Consider the following 10,328-nt stretch of genomic DNA (forward strand, 5'->3'; position numbering starts at 1 on the left):
CTAAGCATGTGATAAAAAAATCCTTCGTTCAAATACTAGATAATATAATACAATAAGTAAATTCTTTTGAACTTTTTATTTCAGATGATCGACTTTCGAGCAGCAGTGGTCGCCGCAGAAGCCTTTATTTTTTGAGTAAAAAATTTCCAGAGACCACCCTTTTTTCGGCCTCCTGACTGAGCATGACCCCTTAACGGATTTGAAATTGGTGTGAGGAGTTCTAGTGGCAATCGGTAGGTAGACTGTGAATTTTCTTGAGCGTTTCCCTAAGCGTGCGAATCCTGTCTAGCCTACTGCGATGACGTAGACAACTCTTCAGAAAGTGCACGACGATGATTTATCCATGTAGGTAAACTCCGATCTGCGGACGAAACCACTCGGTATTTCATAAGCTGAAAGAGATGCGCGCGTCACGTAGTAACAGTATTGAAGTTGATCTCACAAGCTTTCTCGTTCCTGGTTATTCTCGCAATATCCGTCCCCTGTCAATCGGTGACATATCACACGTAGACAGGCAGTCAAAGGGTGAATAGAAATCGAACCCAGCGCTGTCTTCTATTAACTCTAATCAAACCTTCACTGTCTTGTACTAACACCGAGGTTTCCACTGTACAAGTCCTCGGACTTTCGGAGCACTCCCCACTCGAGTGGTATCACCACTAAGAAAACGGTGAAATAGGGCCTAAAGTACCTGTCACAGCTCGATTAATACCTGAGAGTATCTCCTCCTGGATATTTTATTACACACGTGTACTTAAGTTATCTAAAGCTGTTAAATAACCAGCGACACCTATTTTCTACTATAAATAGAACTCTTAGCAACAGATTCACTCTGCAACTTTCATCAACGAAACGGAGCTATCTCTAGAACCAACAATCCGAAGAAGCGGGGAACTAACACCAACACTACGCTCGTCGAGGTTGTTTAATTAAGAATTCAAGGAACCCTAAACTCCACCCTGTGGCGCTTCTATCATTGACAGAAGTCAAACAGTTGACGAGTGTGCGAGAGCGAGGTGAGTGGAGCACGCGTCGATGAGAAATCACGGTCATCGACTTCGTAGGATGGGAATGAAGGAACGAAGTGGAAGGAAAAGCTGAAGGCTCGCGTGCAGGGATGCAGGGTTGGGCAATCAAGTAGCCGCGATGGAATCGTCGACGTTGCCCGAGCATCTCGTGGCTTCCGGTTCATCGATCTCTACCCCGAGCGAAGGCGAGCCCCCTTGGTTCTTGCTGCTTCCACTCACGAATCCCCGAAGTCATCAGAGACTGCCATGCGGGATCGCGGAATAAATATCTGCCGGTGAGTTTCGCGGCACGTACTCTCGGGTGCAGGGGAACGAGACAGGTGGGGGTGGGTGGACTTAAGCGAACGTACCTCGTTAGCTGTGTGTGATTTAAGAGGGCGGCGTCTAAGTTCATGATCGATCCGACAGAAAGCGAGCGTCGGGACGTTTCTTCGGGCGCGAGGAAACTTGCCTCGTTATCAGCGGGCAAAGAGGCAGATTCGTAATTAATTCATGGAATTGATGCAACCAGGCTCGGCGAGATCGGCGGGAGAGATTTGGGACAGGAGGCGAAGGTTTTATATTCCTAAGTCGTTTAACTGCTCAGCATGGAGCTGGGAGATAGCAATGCGGTGTATGTATTTAGTTTGTAAGTTTTAAGACGGAGGGGTGAGAAATGTTATACAGGAAGACTGAAGAGTGTAATGTTCTGCGCTGAATGGTTAAATGAGTTTAGTATTGTGCGAAGTTTAATGGTCAGTTGACGTCGTTGCCAACGCGGCGAGTTACGAGAATCTTTCTGTACTTGCTTACCCCGTGGCACTGCCGCCATTAATCACCACTCCTCGGCGCTATCGAATTGTCATTTACCCCGAGTTCCTCCGAGCGAGAGAAAGAACGGCACTTTGCAAATCAATTTCCCTGTGCTGTGTCCTTTTAACAGCAATGACTGTTGCTCAACGATACGTCACTGGTCACCCACGTGAGATCGAAAGATTTTAAGGCACAGAGTTATTATATGTATATTATAATGTTTTTACGGATACCTGTAGACCGCCAAAAACAATTGTAAAGTGAGATGAGCATTGTTAAGACGCAATAAATTAATACAGAGCAGAGGGGAAATATTTCTCTTCTTTTCAGCTGATCCTTGCGTTCGCGTATATTCGTGCTTCCCGCTTTGGCATTTGCCCGTGGCATGATCCAATGCGCGCGGAACGGAGGGCAGATAATGTGCTCGCGTCTGAGTACATTTTTCACGGTCGAAACGGCAACAACGGCTTTATGCCGTTTCGCATATCGTGGAGCAGATCTCTGGATCCGTGGTAAGTGAATTGTTGGGCAACGATTTCGATGCGCCTTACGACGAGACGGAGCACTTAAACTACCGGGTAAACCGTTTCCATGGCTTCCACCGATCGTTTCGATTTAGGAAAGTCTGTTTACGAGAGGTGTATCTCGTTACAGAAAGCCGGGAACGACACGACAGTGAATTCCGCAGCGATCGTTCGCGTCGCTCCGCATTCTGCAAATATATTCTTTCGCCGTGGCGCTCTCGTGGCGTGATCGAAGTGGAACGCGGTAAAAGGGACGGACAATTAAATACACGGTGCCGAGCATCGTTCAAACTGACGGCGAGTTATTTTCCGAGGGTAACTAGCAAACTTCTGTACAACACGATGTAAGTTCCAAGCGGAAACTTTGCAATCGCCTGGTATATTGGTTTTCCGGGCAAGTGTTTCCAGCGGGGGTGGTATGTAAACCTTTCAAAGAATGCGCGTTATTACACAGTTTTTCGTGACGCGTCGCGCGAGATTACGTTTAATTAATAATCATTACGATCTTTAGTAGTCTTATGAAGTGCAATTAGTCGACTCTATGGTTTAAACTTTAAACGACGTAACACTTACGCGTCTAATAGTGTTCAATGACGACAACCTAACGCTTGCACTGATTGTGAGTAGGTACATAGTTCGTTATTCTCTTACGCTTTCTGGCTGGACAGCCTGTTTCAGAATGGTTTCATTTTCTCGGCTACACGAGGTCGGCTATCTAGCCAGTTTCCAGTCGGTTTGCATAAGCTTAAGAGGGCAAAAGGCAAAAAAAACTGTGGAGGTGGGGCACCAGAAGGGAGTGCAGGGGAGAAAAACGAGGGTGGAGGATAGGGGGTGAAGAGGATGTATTAAATACGCCGACCATAATATGTCGAGGTATATATTATATACTTATGTATATATATATATATATATTTATAATAGTGAAACGTTGTCTGTTTGTTTGTTTTTCTTAAACGCCTAAACGGCTGAACGGATTTCATTGAAATTTTGAATATACATTACATACGTCCTAGATTAGATTATAGGCTCTAATAAGCGTTGAGTTATATTATTGAGTTTTATAATATTCGTATAGGAATAGGATGTGGAGGAACGTGGGAAACATCATAAATAATTCCCGGTGAATAGTATTATATACACAACACATAATGTATACGTGCACAGTGTTTTTCATAGCATAATAGTTATTTCTGCCTCTCATCCACGTAATTCCATAGGAAGTCCTCAAATCGACAACGTCCTACTAGAATGCAAGTTCCATCGTCATTTCGAAATTTAAGTTCTTCATTCATAGGAATGCATATTCCCCCGTCACACACAGGCTTAAAATACGATTCTGCCATTTCCTTAAAAAAAAAAATTTCTCAATACCCTGCAAACACCAGCAAGAGTTGTCCGTAAATTCTATTAATGTATTTATCGAAGTACCAGAAAAGGTAAATATTACAGCACTTCCTAATGCTTCGTACTATTTTCATTCTATATTGCTACATTATATGCATTTGTTGATTTTTGCTGAAACACTTATCTGTTTATTTATAAATATTCCATTACATTAATTGATTATAATCAAGAAATATTCACTTTTTTCAAGGACACCTGTAGTTTTACTAACACACAAAAGCAAGTAAAAATATAATCATAAACAAGTAGAAAAAACATTAAAAACAATAAATGAGTAAAATTACAGGAAAAAATAATGACAAAAATAATTTTGCTCAGCTCGAATCGCATTTTAAACCACTGTGCGTCATATCCTTCATCTTCTACCCCTACGATTCAAAATAAGGGGCAAATAAATTTTTTAACACGTTTCGACGGCTCTGAAAGATCCCACCCAGTTCGAAACCTCGTGGTCCTTTGCCAAAAACGATTCACAGGCATTGATCCTCCGCGAATGAAGCGTACAGTCTCGGTGCATCGATAGAGCGAGATCGATCGGGAGTAAACACTGTCTGCGCGTATGATACCGCCCAGCCGTGCATCACGGTCCCGTTGCCCCGTTGTCCCCAGGATTTTCGGTGCTTTGTACAATTTCGGCTTGCTTTGCTGCTCCGAGCGGAGCACGTCAGCCGAAACGGACGCATCCGCATTTCCGTTTTGTCGCGCGTCGCCGTTCCGCGCTCCGTTCGCATTCGGCGCCTGCACCCACTTGCAAATGTGCCCGCCGCCCTGCTCAGCGCCGCCCGACACGCCGTGCCGCCGGACTAATTCTGTCTAATCTCAAATAATCTGGATTAATCTCGTGCAATCCAGCGACAGCTTCCGCGACGCCGGCGCCGGAAGAGGTTCGTTTTCAATTACAGAGAACGTTTCGCTGATGACGCCCCGCTTTCGTTCAGCCGAAACTAGACGCGGGAGCTCGAAACTTGGCGAATTCCTGACGAAACTGACGACGGAACAAATTGCGCGGATAATCCGTGGGCGCCTCGCTGCAGCGATAAATCGCGCGCTATTATAATTCCTCAGAGGTGGTAGCTCGGAGGAGGAGGAATGTAAAGTTTTGTTTCGTTGGAAAAAGAAAGCAATTCCGGTATTTGTTGACGATTCGGAGAAAATAGTTGCACCTACTTCTACGGCTAAAATATCAAGTATCTACACGAAGTGGCGCAGTCTGGATTTAATCTTGAGGGGAGCCGAGCTGCGCGGACGAAAATATTTTTAATGCAAATTCAATGAAATTCATTAGGCGATTATAAAAATTTATTTAGAGAATGAAATTCAGTTGTCTTTTCTTCTTACAACGCTCCTTTTGGGCGCTTCACTGAAGTGCAGGTTGTTCTTAGGATAATTTCACCAAAAGTGGATCGAATAACTGGATAGAACGCTGCGAGGGATTTCTGCTCATCAGATATATGTAGAATTATAAGCCAGTAAGGATAAGTCGATGCTAACGCGGTTTAATCGCCCGCTATCCAAGCGGTGGTAGTTTTGGGCGGTAACTAGAGGCTTTTCTGGCTTCAGCGGCGGCGACAAGTAATTACATTATGTCATTAAGGCGTTATTAAGCAGCTAGTTTGGGGAGAATCGCCGTGTAACTGTTTAGCGGACCGTACGTACGCTTTAGGGCTTTATCCAAGGAAATTCTGTCCCGCTAGCGAGTCCCTTGCAAAGTGTCTTTGTAGTTTCGAGTAAATTGATTGTACGCTGGCCCCACTTGTTGTACCTTTTCTACACAGCCACCATTGACTACTATTTCGACATTTACCCTCCACCAGTGACGGATTTAAGGAAAAATGCCCAGGTGAGAAATATTCTGAGGGACCCATTTAAAAACAGTTTAAGTGTAGTAGTACAGAAAACAAACTATGTTTAAATAAAATTAGAATTTTTATTTTGGAAGATGGGGCCCAGGCGGCAACTACTCATCGACCACTCGTTAAATCCGCCACTGCCCTCCACGCATTCAGATCCATTTTGAATCCAACAGTACCAATTCTCTCTGCTCGATCCCGACAATTTACGAACGTAGATCTGACGATGCTCGCGCAGCTCTCCGATCAATTGGCTTGTCGTGTACAACTGTTATGGCAACTGCTCTGCATGCTAAGTACAGTCTAAGCATCGGGAGGATCGGTAGCGTCGCGACTGCTGAAAAGTTCCAGACAGAGGGTAGGTGCACTACGACCCCTGCATTACAATGGCCGCGCCGTCTCCGACGTCGTCTCGGAGACGGAAGCATTGCCAAGAGTACAGCAATTGACCGTGTAATCGTAGCTCTCTATCATATCGGAGTACACCTTCAATATTAATTTGGAAAGTGCCCTTTTGAGCCGCGCAATAATAGGCTTTGTTCGTATGGCGGAATCAACGACGACGTTCATTCAGCAGCCTCGTACTTTTAAGAATACTCTCCTCCAGATTTCCAGAATTCTTTGCCCCGGTTTAAAGAGACGGCTGTACTCGTCCAGCCGCTGGGATCCTTGCCGATCGATTCGCCGACGGGAGCCAGCCGCTTTGAAACGGAACGCAGATCTTCCATTTCGCCGAGGATCGCACGCGCGACAGAGGCGCTCGCGTATCATCCGCGTCGACTATTTCCACTTGGCGAACGGAATTGATTGATTTCATCGACGGCCGAACACTGTCTTTGAACTCGGTGCTCGTTGGTCCGCGAAGAAGAACGTGGGTGGTCCGAAAAATTTGCAGCTCCCGATCGTACGCGGGGCAAGGCATTCTAGATCCGAACAGACAATATTCAACGCCATTCTCACAGTTCCTTTTTATTTAATGTATAAGAATAGGAGTGGATAATGAACGCAGGAAATATCGTCAACTACACTCGCGCACAATACATTTTTTTTTGCAATTTCCAAGGAACGGTGCGTCGCGATAAAAATGTTTCTCCGCGGATTGCCCGCGGGAACAGGCGGGCGGATAAAGCTCGGAGCACACGCACAATGCTCGCGAAACAAACGCGATCGATCACGCGTGACGAGCCGTCGTCGATTGAATCGTCGTTCAGGCCTGAATATCCGCGGAACTTGGCGAAACCTGTGTTTGATCGCGTACCTACGGGAAATTCGCGGCGAGAGGTTTCGCCCGACGGAAGAAACGCACGGTGCACGCGCAGGCAAACAATTCTGTCAACGATTTTAATTTCACTTGCGCGCGATGTAAATTTGTATCCGTTCAGCCGAGCGGAGGAAAAGGGGGATCCAATTAAAACGGAATGCCATTTACCAGCGAGCCTCCGGGGAACGTTTTTGAAAGGGCTGGGAAATACGAGCGCGTCGACTTTCCGCGTTTCTCCCCGTTCGTTGGTCAAGATTCGCTTGTTCTTCGTTCCTTGCTGCGCTCGGAATTTATTTGCAGAATGTTTCCAAATTCGACGGCGGACTTTGTTGCGCTTCCGTTGGTTTTCAAAATTTACGTAGAAACTGAAGAGCGCGATGGCAGTGAGAGTGTCGCTCGTGAGAAGATATTCTTGTTTATCAAGAGAATAAAAGCTGACCGAAAACGGAGAAGTTTGCGAGGCAGCTGAGTTTACGAGGTTTCGCGAAAATCAGAAGTTTCCAATTCCTTTTTCCCAGACAATGTCAGTGACTGAATGGAACATTTCGACGCCGACACCGAGCATCGTTTATAGGGGCTTCGAAGGCCTCCGTCGAAATATATGAAGATCCTGGAATGGTCGTTACGAATAATGCCTCCATAACGTCGCCCGTCGTCTCGGGGATTTCAATTGTTAAGCGTCCACCTTGGCCCGAGAACTCGCGGCGGATGAAGAATAGTAAAGGCCAAGCACCAGCGCGATACTCCTACTTTCGTCATTTGGACCCAGCCAGAGGAGGTTCATTCCGCTGCTTTGTACGCGGGGCGCCTCGAACGATCCTCGCGTTTCGGTGAATCACGGGAGCCATTCCCTGTCATCGCGATAACACCGCCCTTAGATTCCCCGGGACTTTGCGCGGGGCTTAGCCGTGCGACTCGCCAACTTCCCACTTTACCTGGGGCGCGAACTTCGAATTAAGGGTCTAATCCATGTTTCACCAACTGTCAGGGGAATCGCGCTGTGCCGCGTGATTGGGGATGCTCCCGCGCGAGAGAAACTGGAGTCTAAAGCTGATATTCAATGAGCCGCGTGTCTTCAATCTTCAGCTGGAGGAACAGTAGAGGCAAATTGGGAGTGGTACGAGGGTAGTCCCAAAAGTACCCGACCCAACAAAGAAAGCACGAACAATTTGAAGAAAAAAATATCTTTATTTCTCTACATAGGCTCCTTTTAGCTCGATACACTTTTCCCAGCGATGTTCAATAGCTTCGATACCCTGTTTATAGCGAGAACCGTCGAGCTCCTCATAATAGCCACGAACCGCCAGACTCCACCTCTTCATTGTTGGCAAATCTTTTACCACCGAGCGATTTTTTCAAGTTTGGAAATAGAAAATAGTCCGAGGGGGCTAAATCTGGCGAATAGGGTGCGCGAGGAAGCAATTCGAACTTTAACTCATTGATTTTGGCCATCGCGATAACGGATGTGTGAACTGGTGCATTGCCTTGATGAAACAAAACTTTCTTTTTCGCCAAATGCGGCTGTTTTTCCTTGATTTTTTCACTCAAACGCTGCAATAAGTTCGCATAATACTCGCCGTTGATTGTTTTTCCTTTCTGAAGATAATCAATGAGAATTATCCCACGCGCATCCCAAAAAACTGACGCCATGACCTTGCCTGCAGATGGAACTGTCTTCGCCTTCTTTGCAGTCGATTCTCCCCTCTCAGTCCATTGTTTTTACTGTTCCTTCGTTTCAGGTGTGCAGTGATGGACCCGTGTTTCATCCATGGTTATGAATCGACGCAAAAACTCGGCTTTATTCCTGTGAAACACCGCCAAACACTCGATTGAAACATCTTTGCGACGCTGTTTTTGTTCGACTGTGAGCAAACGCGGCACCCATCTTGCGCACAGCTTTCTCGTGTCCAAATTTTCAATCAATATGCGATGTACAGCACTTTTTGAAATGCCTATCAAGTCTGCTAACTCGCGCACTTTCTCGAGATACAAAAAATATGGAGAAATCAGGAACACTATTTCGAATATAGTAACTTTGCAAATAACAACTGCCCTCTATACGTCAACTACCCTCGTAAGGTGTTCCGCACTCCGTCAGAACAGGTGCTCGTTCTCAGCTCGGTCTCAGCGAAATTAGAATCGGTCGGTACCAGGGCAAGTTGCTCTTTTCTCCTTCGCGCTTCTTCCGTCCCCTGATTCACGGCCGCGACATCTTTTTATCCCCCGATTTCTGTCCCCATCCGACGCGGCTGTTCGTCATGCCGCAGCGACCCCCGACGCAGGCAGACCGCGTCCCTTTCTTCCCCAGCTTTCGCGTGTCAAATATTTGCGAAGCCCCGGGCCGGGGCACGATCTTTCTCGAGATTACACGGGGAATGCGGGTGATCAGAAGTTCGTCGTTCAGGCGGAGAGAGGAAAGACGGATCAGGGGTGAAGTGGGGATGGTAGCGGAACGGTGGCTTCCAGCGAGGATCGGCCTCGAGGCCGGAAAACGCCCTCGATGCCTGCAGCAGGAGAATCGTTTTGTAATTGATAGGAGTGTTTGTTCGCGTTTGTAAATACCATTCCATTAGTGCTGCCGCGAGTACGAACTACACGAACTTCTCCGCACACCAAAGTTCCGAGCTCCTTTAATTGTCGACGGGGCTACCAGCAGCACCCACGCGGGATCCGGAAGTGAGAGAAATTGAGTGCCTCTATCGTCTCGCCCCTTCCTTCCCATTTTGCAACTGTTCTCCAGCATCTTGTTCCTCGGGTTTCTCTTTGCCGTACCATTTTTTTTCTCCCTTCTCACTTCACTCTTTCGACTTCCCCTCTATTCCGTTCCTTAACCCTCTCTGGTCTACTAGGTACATGCTGTTCCTCTCTGTTAATCAACGCTCCCCAACTCTCTCTCTCTCTCTCATTCAGGTGAACAGTCTACCGTGCCGTCTCGCAAACACGATCGCAGCCGTGGAATTACACGTGTCGCAACTCTCCGTGTTCCCAAGGAAAATGCACATGCACCCAGCCGAACCTCCCCGTGCGCACACAATCGGGTATCGCCGGCAGGCTAACTCGATGGATTATGCGGCTAATTTCTAAAGTGCTCCGTCAGCCTCCCTGAATTATGCGCTACCGGCCTTAACGTCCCGACAGTCGGCCGATCGATTAATATCGGTCGTAAGGTTACCTCTGTCTGCGCCGCGCCGTCCGACCCCCGCACAACCTTATCGGCCATGTCCCTCGATTTGTCGGAGCGACGCATACGTTCGCGCATCATACCGGAAATTCTCCAGAATCGAGCCCTCCCACGGACAATTCCGGTTTAAGGAGCGACCGACTGGGTTCACCCTCAGATTTGCATAACAGGAAGGATTTCCCCGGGAATCGCAATGATTCGTGAACGGAATGATAACGTTCTAGAGATGTACTGGAAACTGCTTGCACGGGTCTTTATTTCTTGGCCCTGAAGAGGTATGTTGGTTTG

General features: G+C 47.0%; 1 long non-coding RNA gene across 1 annotated transcript; it reads left to right on the plus strand.

Annotated features, from left to right (window-relative positions):
• Positions 1 to 326: 326 nt before the first annotated feature.
• LOC143366793 (uncharacterized) lies at positions 327 to 2,132 on the plus strand. Its single transcript, XR_013084818.1, has 2 exons — positions 327 to 1,303; positions 1,437 to 2,132. It is a non-coding gene; the product is annotated as an uncharacterized LOC143366793 (long non-coding RNA).
• The last annotated feature ends 8,196 nt before the right edge of the window (positions 2,133 to 10,328 follow it).

This window comes from Andrena cerasifolii, chromosome 3 (genome assembly GCF_050908995.1).
Source record: "Andrena cerasifolii isolate SP2316 chromosome 3, iyAndCera1_principal, whole genome shotgun sequence".
Classification (NCBI taxonomy): Eukaryota; Metazoa; Arthropoda; class Insecta; order Hymenoptera; family Andrenidae; genus Andrena; species Andrena cerasifolii.